General features: G+C 43.2%; 1 pseudogene; it reads left to right on the top strand.

Moving 5' to 3' along the window:
- Positions 1–14972: 14972 nt before the first annotated feature.
- LOC118589359 lies at positions 14973–21960 on the top strand (annotated as a pseudogene).
- Positions 21961–21967: the final 7 nt, after the last annotated feature.

Genomic DNA, 21967 nt, shown 5'->3' with positions numbered 1-21967 from the left:
TGGTTTCACTGTGGGAGACACAACACAATTCTAGGAGTTGAAGAGCTGGGGTAGACCATCTGACTTCATCATACCTGCAGCCCTGACTCATAATTCTGTGCCTATGTATCCTGAGATGAGGCGGGAGAGAGAGGAGCCACCTTCATCCCTGGACAGCAGGACACAGGGAAGTACATCCTTTTAGAGCCTTGATATCACAGTGAGACTGGCAACAAAAGGTCACATGTGGGAGCAGAATCTCTGCAAAACTAAATCTGCTCACCTCAGGGCTAAGACACCTCCACTGTCTCTGAGAGGAACACAGAGGTCCTTTCCTCAGTCACAAAGGAAATTGTAAGAGACCATCATCCTGGAGCAATAGAAGGTACAAGGCACTGTGCCTGATGTGTGTGTGTGTGTGTGTGTGTGTGTGTGTGTGTGTGTGTGTGTGTTTGCACAGGGGTCAATCAGCATGTATTTGTATGTAACTGATGACCCGGTACTAATAGCTCCATACTAACTGAAGAGACATTAGCCCACTCATGCACGTGGTTCTGGCAGGCTTTGTCTTTTCTACAATTCCCTCTGCCTTGCTGAAAACCATTAGATGACATTCCTAAAACTAGCCACCAAGGTCTATTCCCTTATTTGGTTACTTTCTCCTCCTCAGATTGACTACCAAGGTCCAGTTATCAAAGTATTGAAGTCTGGCAATCAACAGCCCCCTTTGGCTCACCTAATTAACTAGTCCAATCAAAATATACCCCAACATCATAGCCCATTCTAAGACAGACCTCCCCTTTTTCTCTTCTTAAAACTTACACCTGCAAGGTCATTTGCTGCTGTTTTTCTGCCTGAGTTAAAAAACAACCACTTTAACTTTTTTCCCGGCTTAATAAATGATCTCTCTGTGAAAGTAACTGTTTGGGTGTGGTTTGTGCCTAATATGGGGTCCAGGAGGAAGCCTGACTTTGGGGGTGGGAGGGGTTTCCCTCATTGGTGCTGAGATTCAGATGGGCTGGTAATCCCCCAGCTCTTTTTCACATGTTCTAGTCCTTCTGGAGCTCAATTCCCTCATCCAATAGTGGCAGATTGATCAGTCACACCCTGGCTGTTCCCAAGTCACCAGGTTATTGGGTGACAGCCATCCAGTGCCTAGTGTCCCAGCTCTGTTCTGTGGGATTGGGTTAGACTGCACCCTGCCATAAACTTCACTGATTCCCATAGACTCCTATGGACTGGCTGCTAGCTAGGCACATTCCATCCAGTCTGGATTGGAGGAGGTGGAGGGGGCTTTCCTCTGTTGCTCTTGGTGGTCACGCTAAATACAGTGCCCTTTCCTCCTCCAAAACAAACCTGTCAGTAGGTTGAGGATTCATCCTCAGATCCACACAAGCCTCTCTCATGGTGATGTTGCCTGGGTGACCACCCACTCCCTCCAAGAGACTGGTCCTTGGCCTCTTGTGATTCACAGACATTCCTGGTATCTCGACTTTGGTCCACTACCACCAAGGGTGATGGGCTCTCCCTTTCCATTTCGACATCACCTTTGAGATGTCTCCTCAAGAATCACCAGTGACTACAACACTAAGACATTAAATTTCCTAAGCTCATTCACTACAGTACCCAGGCTTGGCCCTATATCCACTAGAAAATCAATCTAACAGCTTTCAGGATCCTAGCATTATTAAGGACCTTTACAACTTTTATGAGCACACAAGAAGAGCTCCTTTGCGTCTATGTATTTTCCTTTCTCTGCTCCAAGCTCTCCCTATATGCCTTCTGCTCACCATCCCACTGCCTCCTTGCTTTCAAGTCCTCTGGCCTTCCCCTCTTCTGCTGCTAAAATTGAAACTCTGTCCTTTGACCCGGCCAATGAAGAACCCGTTTTCCTCCTGCTCTTCCTCCTCCCCCCCCTCCTCCTCATCCTCCTCCTCCTCCTTCTCCTCCTCCTCTATCTCCCTCCTCTTCCTCCTCCTCCTCCTCTACCTCCCTCCTTCTCCTCCTTCTCCTCCTCATGATCAGCTGTTTTCCCAACAATCTCCTTTGTCTCTTCCAGCTCCTCCATCCACTTGGATTTCACCAAGGCCAGATAGACCAGCATCTATGGCCTTGGCTGCTACTTCCCACTCCACAACATCCTTCCCTCAATCAAGCCCAGGATGCTGCAGAGCCTGCCAGAGCCCACAGTCTCACAGGTCAGGCCCTTCAGGCCCAAACTGTGTCCCCACTGCCCACAAGTGCAGCAGTTCCCCAATTCATTCAAACCCACCTGAGCTCTGCTAACATTCCAAAAGCACACTTACTCCTTGCCCATCAAGCAGGGCCGCACTCACTCCCATGTCAGCCCCACCTACTCTGCACAGTGCAGCCTGGCCTGAAAGGGAGACATCTGTACTCATCTCCACTCCTTAACAACCAGCCACTCCCTTCTCTCCTAGGAGTTTTGCTGCATCCTTAGGCCCCAATAGGGCTAATATGACTGACTAATCCTCCAGCCAAACCAACCTCTTCCCCCTGCCTCCTTAGCCACTTGTTCCACCTGTAGGGCACCAATAGTCTCTCCTCCCCTCCCCAAAGACCCCTCCTTACAGCCCAATGCTGCTCCCACTTCCTTCCTAAACTCAAATCTTCTACTGTTGATAACGAAGTAAGCTCCAGCACAACTTCTGAATTATCACTGTGATAAAACCTTCCTTGCCAAGGCCCTTCCTGCTGCTGCTGCTGCTGCTGCTGCTGATGATGATGATGATGCTAATACTGATGCTGCTGATGCTTTCCCCCCTTAACCCTTTCCTTTCCTGATACTACCTTCAGTTTAAACCTAATCATAGGAAAACTATAATATTCTGTATATTCTATAATGACAGATGTCTACTACATTCATGGTTTATGGTTTATTTTCATTCTAGAATATCTCAATTAAATCCTCAACTCAAACATTAATGCTAAAATTTAACATGGATAAAGCTAAAAGTCTTAACCTTATAAAAGCTGTATTAACTTATTATCTCACAGAATACTCACCACTTCCATTCATTACTTGTCCTCCTGTCAATCCCTCCACTCTTCTCTCTCTACCCCAACATTCTCCAGACCCCCTTCACTCCTGCCCAGAGACTACAAAGGTAGTCAAAGACCTCCTCCCCCATTTCTCTCATATACAAAAGGCTCTTCAATCTACACTTCAGCCTACACATTTTGTACACATGGCAGCTCCTTCCTGTCAGATGTCCACATCACACTGACCCCTCCATTATCAGCTAAGACAATAGTCACACAGACACAACAACCCATCAAGCTCCAAACCCACTTTTATAACTCACCCCACTTCTCCCCAGGCTACCCTACTACATAATTCAGATAATAAGGTAACCAGAGACCTACCCCCCTTCAACATAGAATACTCTCCTAATCCCCACTCTGTGTATTCATCTTCACCCTCCAGCTCCTGTTCCCTCATGATCAACCTTTCCCCACAATTTCATCTTTCTTTCACACTCATACTTTTCTTCTGTCAAAATGATTCCCAAACATCCTCCACCAAGTGACACCCCTAAATTCAATAATTGTCCAGACATTCTCTGTTGTAGAATAATAGAGTTGTGTTCCATTTGTTTATGCTGTGAAATATTTGTTTAATGATGCAAACATATGCTGCGTTCGTTATGTTGCATTTGTTTAACTCTGTGAAGCTGTGCTTCTTTGCCTGTCTAAACACCTGATTGGTCTAATAAAGAGCTGAACGGCCAATAGCAAGGCAGGAGAAAGACAGGTGTGGTTGGCAGGCAGAGAGAATAAATAGGAGGAAAAGAGATCAAGGGGGGAGAGAAGGAGGACGCCAGGGGCCAGCCACATGGCCACACAGCCAGACACTGAATAAGAAGGAAAGGAAGTTACACAGAAATAGAAATGATAAAAGCCCAGGGATAAAGAAATGAATGGGATAACTCAAGAAAACCTGGCAAAAAAAGCAAAAAAAAGAGTCAAGCTTAGCTTACACATTCATAAGAAAGAATAGACTCCCTGTGATTTATTTGGGAGCTTAGTGGTGTGCCCCCAAAGAGTAAAAAACAAAGAGGGAAAAAAAAACACACAACTACAATCTTCAGACATCAAACACTCTGAATAAATACTACACGCCCAATTACAATATATGACTAAACCCAAGTCATCTCCTCTTTGACACATACATGCATTCTCATGACCATCACTTGGGTCAAGATCATCCAACAAACTCTCTCCTCAACTTCACTGATACCACCTTCACTGCCTCTCACTGCTTTCTTTGCACTGACATTGTCGTATCTGCATGGAATGGCAGAAGTCATAAGGACAGCACAGCTGCTTGACAAAGATCCATCTGAGCTGAGCTGCATGATGGCTGCCATGCCACCTTGGGTTTTCATCTCCACCTGTTGCATATATGGGGGCACTTTTAATATTTGAACAATATTGGATTGATGGAAATTGTCTTATGAATCATTTACACCTTCTCCCAGGAATGTTGCTTCTAAGCTTCCCCCGGAAAGTCCTGAACATACTAATCCCTCCTTCTAGGGAGACATTCTTATCTACATGAAGGTCTTGGAGGTTGGGACAACAAAGAAGCCAGAGGTCTCTTTGTGAAGCTATAAGGCATTCTTGAAACATCTGTCCCTATACTTACACAGGAACAAGATATTCAAAACAAAGAAAACTTCAAAAGGTAAACAAGATTCAGTAGGCTAGAGGAGTTGGCCACAGTTCAGATTATAAGCCTCTTCTCACTGTACACTCAGACAATTATGTGGCATCCAACTCTGCCCTATATAGAGACATATTGATGAGCAAAGAATGGAGTAGAAAGATGATAAAGAATGAGATGTCAGGACCTCCCTCTTTTAGGGTAGAGAGAGAAGTGTGGAGGGATTGAGGGGAGGACAAGTAAGTCTTGAAGATTTTTCTTTTGGTCTAGTGTCCTTGAAGCAACCAAAGCTACCAGTCTGAGAACAGGCTGTCATGTGCCTCTAGATTATTAAAAATTGGGTTATGGGGTTAATGAGTAAGAATGATAAATCTGTTTATAAATGATGTTAAAACTTGAGGGAAATGATTAGAAATAATATCTTTGTTCTCTCATAGTTTATTAATGATGACTCAAATAAGAGCAAAAGGAATTGAAACACATTTCCAAAAACAAAACTGATATAATCTATGCTTTGGAACATCATGAGTGTATCCCTGCTTACTAAATTCTGTATAAATAAAGTAGCACTCTGGCTGCTAGTCAGTCAGGCTGCAAGATGCTCCCGACCACCACGGCCTGGCTCACTTCTTTCCCTTGTCAGCTCCTTACCTCCTCTGCTGGGACCTGTCCCACTGAGGATGGCTCCCATCAGAGTAGGGCAAGCCACATAAAGATATGCTTCCGCTCTGTTCATCTCTCCTAAAATGAAACTAAGAAGTATCCCATGTCTGATTCCTCCTGAGACCACCCATCTTCAGACACTGCCCTCATCTGGAGCTGGACTCTGGCACTGAACCTCTCTTCAGAGTCTTCCATTAGTCACAGTCCCTCTACTGCTACTGATACCCCAGTTGCCTATTCTCTACCCCCACTACTGACCCCTTGTTCCCTCGACCATCTCAGTCCCAGTTAGGGAACCAAAGCCAAATTCTCTGAACCTTTCCACACCAACACTCAAACATGTTACAGACTGGACCTCTCACTGTTTGCCAAGAGCCTCTGCAAACATCTGTGTTCCTACAGTATTTCAATTTCAAAATCCACCTAGACAGTCCCAAAAAAGTCTTGATATAACAAGAGCCTCTCAAATTGTATTCTTCTCAACACAACCAGACCCTGCTTTCAGATAACAGTTGTTCCCTCAATTAACTCTGTGTGTGTGTGTGTGTGTGTGTGTGTGTGTGTGTGTGTGTGTGTGTGTATGTGTGTAGGTGATCTTAATTTTCCTGGATCCTCTCGAAAACAAAAGAACAGACTACAGCCAAGTACTCCTGCAATTCAATAGCCTAAATTTTCCTGCCTATTGCCTTTTCCTAAGGGTGAGATCTTTCCCCTTTCCCTGGTATCTCCCCCTTTCCCTGGGATCTGTTTACTTTCCCTTGGAAATCCCCCTTTCCCTGGGAACTCTCCCCTTTCCCTGGAATCTCTCCTCTTTCCCTGGGATCTCTCCCTGTTTCCCTGGTCTTGGACTACTTTTTTCAACTACCAGGAATATGAACCTAACATTTTCAAATGTACAAATGAGAAAAGAAATTTTTTTCTAGACACCTTAACTTTATCTCTGTCCAGGAAGTCATCAAGCTGTCCTAACAGACTTCAAATCAATTACAGAGTAAGTACTCCAGCAAACTCTAGCACCAATACCTGCAGTTTCCTTGGAATCTAGATCCTGGTCCAGCATCATAGACTACACTTCCCTAGCCTCAGATGGTCCCACAGAACCTGGACATCAACTGACACAGCCTGCTTTTCCCAGCCTTGACCGACAACCCCCTTGGGTCCCTTAATGACTATACCCCAAGGTCAGCAGGAAACAGTCAGAGAGAATGATGTCAATTTTCTCAACACCAAGCCACACAATAATAAATCAAAAAGCTGGGAGTTAGGGGACACTAAACCACTTGTCAATGGGGGTCAGGCAGGCTTTGCCCTTCTCTCTAGTTCCCTAAGCCTTGCTGAAAACTGTTAGATTACATCCCTAAAGCTAGCCCCCAAGGTAAATTCCTTTTTGGCAATCCTCCTCCTGACAAAGACTACCAGGGTCCAGATGACAAAGTATTAAAGGCCAGCAATCAACAGCCCCCTTTGGCTCACCTAATTAACATGCCTGATCAAATATACCACCTCATCCTAGCACACTGCATCACAGATCTCCCCTTTTTCTCTTCTTAAAAATTACACCTGCAAGGTCATTTGCTGCTGTTTTACTGCCTGAGTCAGAAAGCAGCCACTTTAACTTTCCCCACTGTGCATGGGGTTGTGGGTAGCAGTGTACTGGGTCTCCATCACTAACCTCTGCAGTTAACAGTCAGGTCAGAGCTAAAGAGCAGGAGTTCAGCAGGTTCCTGGAATGGTGAGATATGGTGGTAAATGACTAATGAGCAGATCTGACGAGGACAACACTGTTGAACACGGGAGTGACAGCACAGCACAGAGACACTCATCGGATCCTGCAAAACCCAGGAAAGGAAAGAGAGAAACACTTGCCCTGTGCATTTGCAGTGACCTACTCCACCCAGCACTGAGTTCAGCAGGGTCAGTCGTGAGTCATCCCACAGCCATCCTGTGTTTTCTAACACCCCACTTCCTGTTCTGCTCAGAAGAGCATGGAATGGTTCAGACCTTCCAAAACTGTGCTTCTCAAAGCCCATGTGAGCTGTGAGTGACACTTTCTCTGCCTTCTTATTAAGACATCCAAGACCTCAGAAGTGGAGAGACTATGAAAGGTGTGTGTCAGTGTGAATCAACTTCCGTGATTTCTGACACGACACAAATACTTCTGGGTAATGTTATCTCAACTGATTTAAAAAAGAAATAAGATAAAAGGTGGCCAGAATTATTACTCAATACAGGAGGGTTTCACAATTATTACTCTATTAGGTAGAGGACTGCAGGGGCCTGAGACCCACCCTCACCCCTGGCTAAATGAATTGGGAGAATTCAGGCACTGGGAACAGGGGATGACAGATCCTGGAAGAGAGGAGACAGGGTACTGAGCTTCATAGAAATCTGCATAGATTACCTGGATATTTGGAAAGATGTGGACCAAGTTTTTGGTTGTATGGGATGGAGGATGGTGCACAAGGTAAGGGCTACCAGGAAGGTGGCAAGAAGCCCTGGAGAATGACATAAATTGTATCATGAGTGTGGATATCAGCACAGTGAGTGTTGAGTCACAAAATTTTTCCTAGGTGAACAGAATGCATTCAACTACTCACCCTAGATAGAGAGATCACCCCAGACAAAGACACAGGTTGAGGGGACTCTGACCAGCACAAGCATGATGAACATGGCTCTGGCAGGCGTTGCTCTTCTCTAACATTCCCCGTGCCTTGCTAAAATCTATTAGGTTACATTCTGAAAGCTAGCCTCCAAAATCTATTCCCATAGCTGGCTGCTTCCTCCTCCTGAGCCTAACTATCAAAGTCCAGTAATCTAGAGCTGTCTTTGGCTCACCTAATTAATATGTCCAGATAAAATTAAACACCTGATTCTAACACAGGGTTTCCCTATTTACCTTTGAAAAACCTCCATTTGCCTATGTCCCACATCTGTCTCCCCTCTTGTCCACAGGCAGTCCTTTGTTCCTCCAGGACAAATACCCCTGGCCCTTAATCTGTTCCCTTCCCTTTCACCCTGATCCTCTACCTCTTATCTTTGTCTCTTATTCCCTGCCCTCTGTCCCTCTGGGGCAAATAAATCTCCTTTGTGCTGAGAACTTGGTCTTGGGGTTACCTAAGACTCTGATGATCTTTAGGTGAAAAAACAAAAAACAAAGAAACAAACAAAAAACCCCACAAAGGTATAATTTGGGGGAGGCAAATTAATTCCTATCCTGTCTGGGTGTGTGAGAAAGGCTTGATTTTATAACAAATGTCCAGCAGGTGCCTCAGCCATCCAAGCAAACAAGTATCTCATACAAAAGCAGAACTCAGCAGTTAGCCTGTTTAATCTTGTGACCCGTTACTTTGTAGGAATAGCTGGGGCAGTGCATTGTTTTACAACAACTAGCCAGTTTTTAAGAATAGCCCAGCAGCCCCAGGAAGTGGTCCATCTCGGGCAGCTGACAAGGAACATTCAAAGGAGAAGGAACTTCCTCAGGACTTTTAGAAGCTAAAACAATGTTGTTTTTACAAGCACTGTAAGGTTATCCTCTAAACCTGATGTTCACCATCACACTGGAAATTCCCCTGAGTGGCTAGGGTGACAGTCAGTTTCTCCCTGGAGCTCACTTGCCAGGCAGCCTTGCCTAATTGGTGAAGTCTGAGCCGGTGAGAATGCTGTCTCACAGTAAGGTGAATGGGACCTGAGTGACAACAGCCCTACAAACACATGTCCACTTACAGTGTCCACTGGGGGAGAGAGAGAAAGTCAACAGGACAGCAAGCAAGGGTGTGGGGTACAGCAAATGTCTGCAACCCTTGCACCCTGGGCTCCCCGGGTCTGAAAGTCAACACTGCCCAGCAATAGATGCCATCATCTGAGCAGAGGGTCTTGAGATAGGAAGCAAAGTGGTCAGTGCCAGGGAGCGCTGACACTGGAGTTGGTTACCATGGTACCCAAGCACTCAGGAAGCCCTGCAGCTGGACTCAGGCCACTTCAGCAGAGCTCCGCCTCCCTCTCTGAAGGAGGATGTGAAACCTAGTCAGCTGATTTGTGTAAAACAGTCTGCTGGTTCAAAGAATAGAAACCAGACCCTTCCCTCTCTGCAGCCCCTCCCTTTAGGGACCAGAGAGGCAGTATTCCGATCCAGGACGTGAAGAGCAGAGAGCAAAGACTGTGCAGCAGCATCTGGAAGGAAATCCAGGCAGATCAGCCTTCACTTACCAGCTGTTCTGATCTCCTCAAACACCAGAACCGGCACTCTGCATCCCATCTGGCTCCTGAACATCCCAGCTTAGAGGATTCCATAGAGAACAACCCCAGTGACCTTGCTCCTGGAGAAGACCTGACCTCTCAGGAGGTCCACTCACATCATCACTCAGGAGCAGGTATGTGAAGGATTTCTAAGTGCAGCTTGACTAAAAATCCTACTTACTTATGACATGGAAGGTGAACTCCTGGCACCAGGGCAGAAGAGATTGAATTCTGGTTTATTTTGCTCAGGGATTTGTTCACGGTAGGGCCCTTCTCTGTCTTCTGCACCACAGAGGACCCCAACCCACCATCAAGACAGCAACAAACTTTTCTATCACCTGTGCATTCCTGGGTCTGTTGCTCTTCTAATGAGAGTTTAAGCTTGGAGAAGGAGGGCAGGCTGTGTAAGCAGATTCCTTAGCCAATGCTGTAACCTGTTTGAGGTGCGGTTTTGTTGTTGTAGCTGTTTGTTGTTTTTATTGTCTTTGTTTTGTTTGAGATTGGATCACTCTGTGTGCCTCTGGCTGGTCTAGAACATGAAAATAAACTCCAACTCAAAGAAATCCTTCGACCTCTGACTCCTAGTGCTGAGATTAAAGGTGTGTACCACCACACCCAGCTCTGCTGTAACTGTTTGTTGTTTTTGTTTTGTTTTGTTTTGTTTTGTTTTGTTTTGTTTTGTTTTGTTTTGTTTTGTTTTTACTCCTTGGGGATACAATTCTAGGATCAGAACACCCTCTGGTATCACCTGGTGAACAGTGAATCTGTGAGAAGCCATGAGCTTTACCTGGACCACATGTGGAATAGGAAGGTCTTTGGGTTGGGTTTGGAAGAGGAAGCTACTAAGTGGCATTTTTCTCTGTCTCAGATCAACTATTTTATCTGCACTGAGGAAACTATCTCTACAGCAGGGCTTAAACTTTTTCAATGATGACTTTACTGAGGTTGGGGTTTTCTAAACTCTTCAGAGAGTATGCCATGCTCAGGACTGACTTGAGGATCATGCAGAGGTATTTACTATTTTCCTGTAAAAAATCAGCACTTAAATTTTTCTCTCAAACTTTCCATATGGTGTCAAATAACTTCAGGAAGTTTTTTCTTTTTTTTTCAGATGTCAAAATTATTTATTTTGTCATTTAATATATTTTTTGAGAACTTCATGGATGAACTTCATCTACTTCTCTCCAGTTTTCCTCTTTCTTCATTCCAACTCTTCCCATCCCTCAATTAATGATCTACTCTTTAATTATTATAATAACACATATGTACATATGTAATGGCAGGAATTTTACCCACATGCAAAAGTCCTTGATGTTTCCGGTATATGTCAAGGCTAGGCTGGGTTTTATGTCTGAATCCTTTGATGGAAATTCAGATTAGTTATAATGAAGCAAGAACTTTGTAGAGCCTGGCATAGGAAATCTATTCATGAATAGCCTTCATTTTGTATTAACTCCTTTGTTTATTGTGTAAAGCCCAATCACATTTGTTAATGTTGACCAAATGGAAAATAATATCATGTTAAAATTCAGTGAACACAACGTAGTAGACCAAAGTATACAAGTGAGTAGTAAATTCTTTCTTACACTGTTGTGCTAGGAGTGAGCATGCACTTGGGTCCTGCATCAAATGGGTTTCCTACGGTTGGCGTCAACTGGAAGCTGCAAAGATGCTGCTCCCAGAATCCAGTCCTTTCCACAGACTACAAGGCCTGTCCATTCACCCTCATACCAGTGTGCCAGCCTCCCTGCGTGCTTCCCCTGAAATTTCCTAACCTTCCTTCGCTTCTAGGACTTGTTGATGAGATGGTTTCTCCATTGTTGCCTCCTATCATAATGTGTAGTGGTTCCAGGAAGCAGATGTGCTTTAGTTAAGATTACACCAACAGAAATGTGTGCTAAGTGGGTTTTATGTAGTTAGTGTTAAAGTGATTGTGGGGGTGTAGATATAAATACCATGGATTACAAATTGTAATTTCCTTCTGAGCCTGGTGAAGCAGGTTGAGTTTCTTTTTTTAATTAAGAAAAACAATGTATTCATTTTACATACCAATCAAGATCCCCCTCATTGATCATCCCACCCCTCCAACCTCCCAGTGGAGTTTGTTTTATGCATTAGTGAATTTAACATCTATCTTTGATCCACAATTCATGAATGAAGTCCAGGTAAGCTCAGTGTCCATGAGTGTCTTAGTTAGGGTCTCTATTGCTGTGAAGAGACACGATGACCACAGCAAATCTTACAAAAGAGAACATTTCATTGGGGCTGGCTGATAGTAAAGAGTACATTTCTTCAAGGCTTGAAACATGGCAGCATGCAGAAGACATGATGCTGGAGAGAGCCCGAGAGGTCTACATCTTGATCCAGAGGCTGCAAAAGCAGACTGTATCCCACATGGGCATACATAGCTTGAACATAAGAGACCTCAAATCATGTCCCCACAGTGACACACTTCCTTTGACAAGGCCACACCTCCTAATAAGGCCACTCTCTATGGGCCAAGCATTTAAACACCTGAGTCTATGGGAGCCATTCCTGCTTAAACCACCACAACGGGTTTACACTTTTCCAGTTCTAGCTATTAGATCTAAGTCTCAAGGGACTGTATTATTATCATGATGTTCACTTGCTGACCCTCAGATGTCACGTTTCTATTCCTGATGGGTACTGGTGTGATTCCTGGTGATAGATCACAAAAGATATAACCTAACAAAGCAGATGATCTTCTGAAACCTGTTTCTATAATATGACTTATTAATATCCACAGATGCTGGCCATCCATCTTACCTATCCATCACCTAGGGTGATACAGGCAGAATTTTCTCACTTCTTGGAGTTTGGTCATGGATTTCTAAAGAAGCAGAACTGCTGGCATGAATCTATATCTGTTAAAGGGGGATATAGTAGAGTGGCTAACTAGCTGTGATCTAGCTAGTCCAACAGAAGATGTCTCTCTAATGAAAGGACAAGAAATCCAGTAGTTATTTGCATCCATGAGGCAGAATGTCACGGCTGGTCTTCAGTATACATTGAAATCCCTAAGAAGTGGATTCAGCAAAGGCATGCCCCAGCAGCAGGATAGATATACTTGCCAGAGACAATGATGGCAAGCAGGCAAAGAACAAAAGCTTCCTTCTTCCATGTCCTTTTATGTGGGTTGCCACCAGAAGATGTAGACAGATTTAAGGTATATCTTCCCATCTCAAATTATCTAATCAAGAAAAATGCACAGGTATTCTCAGCTGCTTAGGTTTCAGTTTATTCCAGATGTAGTCAAGTTGGCAACCAAGATGAGCCATCATATGGGTATATGAAAAGACAAAACTAAAACACTTAGCTGTTTCGCTAACTAGTCCTCCAGTGGCTGTACCATTAGGGAAAATAAAACCAAAAGATTTGGGAGAGCTCACCCTTCTGTCCTGTTCTCTGTATAACAGCCCTGGCTGTACTGGGACTAACTCTGTAGAGGCAGCCTTGCCTCGAACTCACAAGATGCACATGCCGCTGCCTCACAGGTACGGAAATTAAAGGCATGTGCCACCACCACCCAGCTGATACTGAAAGTTATTAACTGGCTGAGTTTTTTAATCTATTGTAATCATCAATTTCAGGTGACCTTCTTCACACATGTCAATGTACTCGTCCTCTTCTGTCCCCTCCAACCTATGTGGCCTCCATCTCCCCTTCCCTCCAGTGGGTTCATTTTAATCCTCTAGTTAGTCCTTGATTCTGCTTCCCGCTTACATATAACCTCGTTGCTTGACTGCCCACTCTCTTAATACCTCTTCAGCCTTTCACGATCCCTTCTCAAGACTGGGATCTAAAAAAATACATTTGCAGACGCATGCTTTTAAGGTTAGGTTCAGCCTGTGAAAGACAATGTGGGATATTAGTCTTTCTGAAGTGAGGATTCTCCTCTCTGATCAATGATTCCAGTTATACTCACATTTCTGAAAATGTCATGGTTTCATTTTCCTTCCCAGCTACATAGAATCCCATTGTGTCTCTGTCATGTTTCCTTTGTCCATTCTTCTGTATACAGATATCTACACTGACTTCATTTCATGCATGTGCTTTCATCTCTGTGGTCTGTGGACGAAGAGTCCTTCAGGTTGAATCAATGGGATTCCTGGGCCAGCGATGAACTTTCTTAAGAAAGTTCATACTTATTTCTGGAGGAGCTGCACCAACTTCTGACAGTGAACGGTTCCTCTCTCTATGTTCTCATCAGCATTTGTTGTTGTTAGTGTGTTTCATGATGGTAGCTATTCTGACTTTGTTCAGATGGAATTTCAAAGCAGCTTTAATTTGCTCTTCTCTGATAGCTCAGGCTATTGAAAACGTTTTCAAGTATTTATTGGTCATTTTATTTAGTCTCTTGATGACTGTCTCTACAGCTCATTAGGGCACTAATTGACTGAATTATTTGAGTGTTTACCCTTCCGAGTAACATTTCTTTTGTACATTGTCAAAACATCCAGCCTTCCTCCAGTCCTTACATCCTTTCTGTTGTCTCTTCTGCATTACACTGAGCCTTGGAGGGGGTGACACAAACTTCCCACTTCTGGCTGAGCGTTCAGCATCACTTATTCTCAACTCCATTGTGAGTTACTCTATGATACTCCTACTCACTATAAAGAGCAGCTTCCATGGCCACCATAGACAACAGTACTAATTCACAGATACAAACACAAATATTTCGATGGACAATTGATGGGCATATTATGCAGAATTTCACAAAACCACATTGGCAGCTCCCCCCACACCAGAGCCTATGACCACCACAACCACATGGTTTTGATTGCCAAAACAGAGGGTTTTCAGCACCAAAGAGTAAAAGGAGTTTCTTAGATATCACAGTCATAGGAAACCCAGGATAGATACAACAAGGGTCTCCTAAATCCTTAAGACCACTTCTTCTGAACATGGGTTGGGCTCTCCAGTTGAATTTGAATAATTATCATTCATGTCAATTATTAAAGTAAAACTGAAAGCCTGAAACTCAACTTGCTTGTCATAATATGACCTTATTTGAAGAGACTGACAAAGCTTTGTACTTGGGATAATTTCTTTTGCAGACAGAGGTCTTGGTATTGTAGCCCAGGCTGACCTCAAACTTTAGATCCATAGCACAACATCCTTAGTGCTGGTCTTAGAGGTTTGAATTTGATCTTGAAGAACTCAAAGTGCTTTAAAGAGGAAAATGGTCAAGGGTAAAGGAATAGGAGTCAAGTCAAAATTACATCCAGGCCAGAAGTAAATGCAGTCTGTCCTGAGCATCTGATTAAAAGGGGGAAGAACCCATTTGTAAGGTGGCCATTACATAGGCTCTGCTTTCCCATTGTCTTGCTCTGTCTGAACTAATTCTTTGAACTTCCTGTTTCTTTCCTCCCTTTAGTATATCAACTACTCCCAGTCATGGGTCAGACCTCCTCTTCTACATCACCCCAGAAGGAGGACCCTGTTTTGACCTCCAGCCTTGACTCCAATCTTCAAAATTTCAAGATGGAAACCAAAGTCCTGTCTCAGGAATTAATCACCTTGATTGGATCATACCTAGAGGATGGAAACCTTCGGGGAACAGTTTCTGCCATCAGAGATGCTCTGAGTGACATTGAGAAAGCCCCACTGAACATTGCAGTGATGGGGGAGCCTGGGGCTGGAAAATCCAGTCTCATCAATGCTCTGCGGGGAGTGGGGCCTGATGAAGAGGGTGCGGCTGCTTCCACTGGAGTCATATGTACAACCACAGAGAGGACTTCATACCCATACTCCAAGTGTCCCAGTGTGACACTATGGGACCTGCCTGGCATCGGGTCCACTGCCTTCCAACCACATGATTATCTGAAGAAAGTCAAGTTTGAGGAGTATGACTTCTTCATTATTGTCTCTTCTGGACGCTTTAAAACATAATGATTGCAGAACTAGCCAAGCCATTGTGCAAGCGAATAGGACTTTCTATTTGTCGACCCACACAGATCATGATCTAGTGTTCAAACAGGGTGGGTCGTCCTCAGAGATTTAAATAGAGAGAACGTCCTTAAAGGAGATTCGAAATTCCATTTCCAGTAATACTTAAGGAAGTTACCCAGCAGGAGCCTCCCAGTCTTCTTAGTCTCAACTTTGATGTGTCTGACTTTGACACTTCCCAAAGCTGAGACCACCCTTCTGAGGGAGCTCCCAGCCCAGAAACCCGACCTCTTCAGCTCACTTTGCCAACTGTGACTCATTCCACCATAAGACCAGAAGAGGGCTGCACTGAAACAGAAGGTCTGGAAGGAATCTGTAATGCCAAGAGCATGGGCACATCCCATTTATGGGCTTGACCAAAAATGACATAGAGAAGTTGGAAGCGACTGTTGAACCTCTGCAGATCTTCCTTGGCCTGGATGAGGCATCCCTGGAGAACATTGCTGAGGATTTGCACGTGCCACTGGAAGAACTCAAGGCGAACATTAAGTCTCACATTTGTTCTCAGAAGAGCAGGGTAAATCCTTAACAGATAAACTATTAGAGTACATTAGCTGTCCTTACTTTTCAAAGGTTTTCCACTTGCAAAATTACTTCATTGACACTGTGGCAAATGATGTTAAAAGTCTCCTTAGCAAAGAAGAGTTTTTTATGGAGAAGGTAAGTTCAATTCAATTCTAACACCTCTCACACTGGGAGGAGTCAATGGGGAAAAATAGGGTTTTCACAGTTGTTCCAGGAAGTACCTTGCTATCTCACTTTGTTGAAGTGTTTCACAGTGACTCTAAGGAATTTTGTCAAATTCATTTTCTGCACCTGTTGAGATCTTATGGTCTCTCTGATTGAGACTGTTACATGATGCACTCTTAAGGCTCTTCATTATAAATTGCCTCATTGCTGTATTTTTATTTGCTTTGTTTTTAAGAAGCATTTCCATTAGAAGAAATCCTCCTTGTCAGTCTGATTTTGTTTCCTATGCTTTGGGAATTCTATGTGGAAAAATCTGATCAAGTTTTTCATACTCATTTCCCTTTAGGAGCTCCAAATTCTTCATCTTATATTAAGCTCCTTGGCCCATTTAAAGCTGGCTTTTGTATAGGATGAAAGATAAGGGTCAAGTTTTAGTTTTGCCTGGAGTCCAGTTTGCCCAGTTCCATTTGTCAACAATGTGTCCTTTGTGCAGTATTAGTTTTTGAAGACTTACTGAGATGTTGATTGACTGTCGATGCACTCAGTTGGCTGTACATGTTTGGAGACATTTCGGGGTCTTCTCTTCTGGTCAGTTGGTTGGTCTAGGGGCCTGTTTTCATGCCACTGCCATAATGTTTGCTGTGGCTCTGTACTATGCCTTGAAATCAGGTATTATGATGCTTCCTAGCCCTGTTCTTTTTGATTCATATTGTTTGGGCTATTTGCAATCTTTTGTGTGTCCATGTGAATTTTATAATTCCACAGTCTAGTTCTATTTTAAATGACACTGATGTTATAATGAGATTGTGTTGGCTCTGTAGATCCCTATGTGAAGTACAGACACTTTGACAACATTAATGTTGATAAGCTATAGACATGGGAATCTTAGCATCTTTTGGAGCTTTCTTTGAGATTTCTTTCATCAGTGTTTTGAGAGCATCGTTCAATGCTTTCCATTTCCTTGGTAAATTACTGAAATTTGGTTGCTTCTTTCCTTTACCTCACTTTCCTTCCCTCTATCTTTTCTTCCTTCTTTTTTTCTTCCTTCCTTCTCTCCTTTTCTCCTTGGTTTCCTATCTGCTGTGTGTGTGTGTGATTGTGGCTATTAAAAATGGACTTTCAAGGTTTCTTTCACAATGTCACTTCTGACTTTCTAAGGCAACTTACATTTTCATTCTAATTTCATTCATCAGTATTCTCTTGGATCTCGTTGAGTTTTCATTCTTATTATATTTCCGGTTCATCTACAACATGGTGGGTTATAGTGCGGCATGTCTACACAAATGTGTCATTATTCATTCCCATTCATCCTTCTATGTTTTAGTCATTCCTTTCCCTACTGCCTTCCACTGTGCCCTTGTGCTTCTCTGGGTCGCTCCCTTTACCCCAGAGTCCCTTCCTCACTTTCTTCTCATATATAATCTCCTGCTCATCCTATGTATTTCCCCCTTAACATTTCTTCCTCCCCTCTCATGTGATTGAGATAGTTGTCATTATTTTTGAAATATTGAACAGGAATTTCGTCCATTTCAATTTCTTCAGAAACTTTTATTAGAGAGCTAAGATCTTTTGTGTGTAACATTGCCTTGGTCATGTTTAATAACTCTTGTCTTCAGTATAGCAATTTGTGCCTCACATGGAAATCTCTCTACTTATATACTGAGTCCTTACTAAGCAACTTCTCCAGAAAAATATGTCTTAGAAGATTAGTCTGTTACACAATATTGGGTTTATTTCTACCCGACCATCACAGTTTAGATGCCATATCTTTATTCTGGTGGCAATTAGTGAGTTTTAGCTCATTCCATTCCATGGAAGAATTGGAGAGAACCATTGTCTCAGATGGTCATGCAAGACTGGGTACTCTCATGCATTGCAAGCAACTATGACATGAATAGTAGAGTGTAAGTAATACATTATACATAAATTTATATTCATTTCTATAGCCACGATGACCAGGAGTTCCTAAATATTACTTCTACATGTGAACCAATTAAGGCCATAGTCCCAACACTAGAGTGGCAGAGAAAAGTAGATCCACAGGACTCATACTATGTGCATGTGCACCTGCACACATGCATGCAGCTTCAAACACAATGTCTCAAAGTATTCATATGAGAGTTTTGATATTTTAATATATTATTCCTAATGATTATAGGATCTATATTGACACCATCCTCCATATCCCTTACTGTTATTGGTGATCTGGCTTTCAACAAGGTGTTTGGCAGAATCACAACTAGAATTCTGTATAACTGAAGCTTCTGGATTGAAATCTTCATACACTAGAATATTAGAGCAACAAGCCAGTCTCTCCTGACTGACTACATTTACCTTGTGTTTCAACTGCAATTCAAAGCCCTGTATGTGTTTCTAACATCAAAAGAAAAGAATACGACTGTGGATCTACATGTTCTTCCAAAGTTCTGGTATTTTTACAATTGGTGTTGATAAACTTAGATCTACACTCAAAGCTATCATGAAGTCTGGGTTTGTACAATACATGAAATAGAAACAGTTTTAATGTCCTTGTAAGATTATACTAAAGTAGGAGTATGTGACAGGAACTGCATGTGACCTATAAAGTCCAAAATATGAAATCTGTGGACCTTTGAGGAAAACATGTGTGGCTTCCTAATGGAAACCTGTCTGATCTTCACCCTGTCTCTCCTGCCTTAAGACTCTGTCTCTCTTCCTGTGTTTCCTCTCTGTTCCTGCCCTCTTCCTTTCTCTCCAGGCCTGCTTTTTCTAATAAAGCTCTGTCTAACTCTGGGGGGTGGGGAAGAATTGACTCTCTCTCAGAGAAGGGGTTTGGGAACACATTTCTTCAGGGTTCTTAACTTTAAAAAAATAAGGACACTTTGTTTAGTGTCTTCCTTAATGTCACTTTCTTTCATCTTCCTTCCTTTTCCTTCCTTCCTTTTCCTTCCTTCCTTTTTTCCTTCCCTTTCCTTTTTCCTTCCTTCCTTTTTCCTTCCTTCCTTTCTTCCTTTTTCCTTCCTTCCTTTTTCCTTCCTTTCTTCCTTCCTTTTCCTTCCTTCCTTTTTCCTTCCTTTCCTTCTTTCCTTTTTCCTTCCTTCCTTTTTCCTTCCTTCCTTTTTCTTTCCTTCCTTTTTCTTCCTTCCTTTTTCCTTCCTTCCTTTTTCCTTCCTTCCTTTTTCCTTCCTTCCTTTCTTCTTTCTTTTGTTTTTTTTCTCTCTCTCTTTCTGTATCCAGTTGGGTTTTTCATTTTTTTGTTATTTGGTTGAGGTCTACAGAACACAAGAAAGCAGGGACATATGGAGAATTTGCTTACCACTGAGTCTGCTTACTACTGAGACCATCCCCTAGGTTCCCTGTTAAAAAATGATGGATGACATAGATGCATATCTCCTTTCAAATGACTTTTTTATTTATCTATTTTTGAAGTTTTCAAAGATGTACATACTGCATGTTAAGAATACACCCATTAGTCCCTTTGTCCCTAGGAAACAGTTTCACTTCCAATTTCATATCATACATATGTAGAAAACTAACATATCTATGTAAAATCTAAGCCCCATGATTAGAAATCATATTTGTCTTTCGGAGACTGGCCTAACTGACTTAATAGGATTATCTCCAGTTCCATCCACTTTCCAACAAATGACATAATTTGTCTTCTTTAAGTAAAACAGTCTATTACACACAGAGAGTGATGTGTCCAGCCCTCTGTGGGACATGGAAGGAATCTTCTCCACTCCCCACCTCGTGGTCCTTCTCCCTTTATTCACAGACTTCACGAGAGAACTAGAATGGCTGTGCTAAGAGACCAGAGGTCACGAGGGCTGAGAAGCAATGTTTGCAAGCATTCACGTGAGGGAGAGCTTTCCATGGGAGATGCTGTTTAAAGTTTTGATATGTTGATCTGTGCCCTCAGGGTTTCTACAATGTATGGGTATTAAATTTAAAAAGAGTAAACAGAATTTGAAGATGATTTTAAATAAGAAATCAACACCAGAGGAGGAGACTGTGTGGAGTAAATGGACCTCGAATTGGACAGCAAAGGAAGAGGGAAGCCGTGGGAGAAGTAGAGTCTGAGCAAGAGGGCACTGGACATGCAGGCCAGAAATCTAGCCAGCAGCCAGGAACAGAGAGGAACGTGCTTCTGCCTATAAAGGGACAGAGGACGAAATCCTGCTTTACTGTAGCACAAATCCTAGGCCCTGCTCTGCTATATAATAATCACGATGTCTTCTTTCTCCTTTATTCAGCCTCTTCTATGGCAAACAGCTACAGGCACGCCTTCCAGACCCTCTGCTCCAATGGCTCAGCTTTTGGCATCCAGCTTTGAAAACTTCTTTAAGAATTTCAGGAAGCAAAATCCTCTCCGAGGAAACCATCACCTTGATTGAATCCCACCTGGAGAATAAGAACCTTCCAGGAGCAGCTTCTGTGATCAGCGATGCTCTGAGAAACATCGACAGAGCCCCCTGAACATTGCGGTGACTGGAGAAACAGGGGTGGGCAAATCCAGCTTTATCAATGCCCTGAGGGGAGTGAGGGATGAAGAAGAAGGTGCAGCCCCCACTGGGGTGGTAGAGACAACCATGAAGAGAACTCCATACCCACACCCAAAGCTTCCCACAGTGACAATATGGGACCTGCCTGGCATTGGGTCCACTACCTTCCCACCACAAAACTACCTAACTGAAATGAAGTTTGGTGAGTATGACTTCTTTGTTATCATCTCGGCTACACGTTTCAAAGACAGTGATGCACATCTGGCCAAAGCCATCGCCAAGATGAATACCAAGTTCTACTTTGTCCGTACCAAGATAGATGATGATATACGTAATGAAAAAGGAGAAAACCTAAGATTTTCAATAAGGACGGTGTCTTAAAGGAAATCAGAGAAAACTGTTCAAAGCATCTTCAGAAGGCTCTCTCCAGTGAGCCTCCAGTCTTCTTGGTCTCTAACTTTGATAAGTCGGCCTTTGACTTCCCAGAGCTGGAGACCACCTTACTGAGAGAGCTCCCAGCCCACAAGCGCCACATCTTCATGATGTCCCTGCACAGTGTTACTGAGACTGCCATTGACCGGAAGAGGGATTTCCTAAAACAGAAGATCTGGCTGGAGGCCTTGAAGGCTGGAGCATGGGCCACCATTTCATTTGGGGGCTTGATCAGAGATAAAACACAGAAGGTAGAGGAGACCTTGGATCTCTACAGGTCTTACTTTGGGCTGGATGATGCCTCACTGGAGAAGATTGCCAAGGATTTAATGTGTCTGTGAATGAATCAAGGCACACCTCAAGTCTCTCCATTTGCTAACAAGGACCAAAGACATGTCCTTAGAAGAAAAATTACTGAAATACATTGAATATATTTCCTCTGTTACTGGGGGGCCACTTGCCGCAGGCCTTTACTTTAGAAAGACTTACTATTTGAAAAGTCTCTTCATTGATACCGTGTCAAGTGATGCCAAGACTCTTCTCAATAAGGAGGAGTTTTTATCACAGAAGCTGGGGTCCTGCGTGTCTGATGACCCAGAATACTGGGAAGCAGCTATGAAGCTATGAGGAACTTACCTTCTGGCTGGCCTTGGGCCCTGACTTGGAGCCTACTATGAAGTAGCAATCATTTGCAGTGAAAGACCAGAGGATTCACCATCCCTTTCCTCTTTCAGAGACAGACTGTCACTGTAGCAAGTGGAAGAAGAGTCGTCAGCAGTGTAAAAACTCATGAGAAAGGCTGTCTCCCATTAAAATATCACATATGAGA

Source organism: Onychomys torridus, chromosome 8 (assembly GCF_903995425.1).
Source record: "Onychomys torridus chromosome 8, mOncTor1.1, whole genome shotgun sequence".
NCBI classification, from domain to species: Eukaryota; Metazoa; Chordata; class Mammalia; order Rodentia; family Cricetidae; genus Onychomys; species Onychomys torridus.
This window is presented reverse-complemented; position numbering and strand designations above follow the sequence as displayed.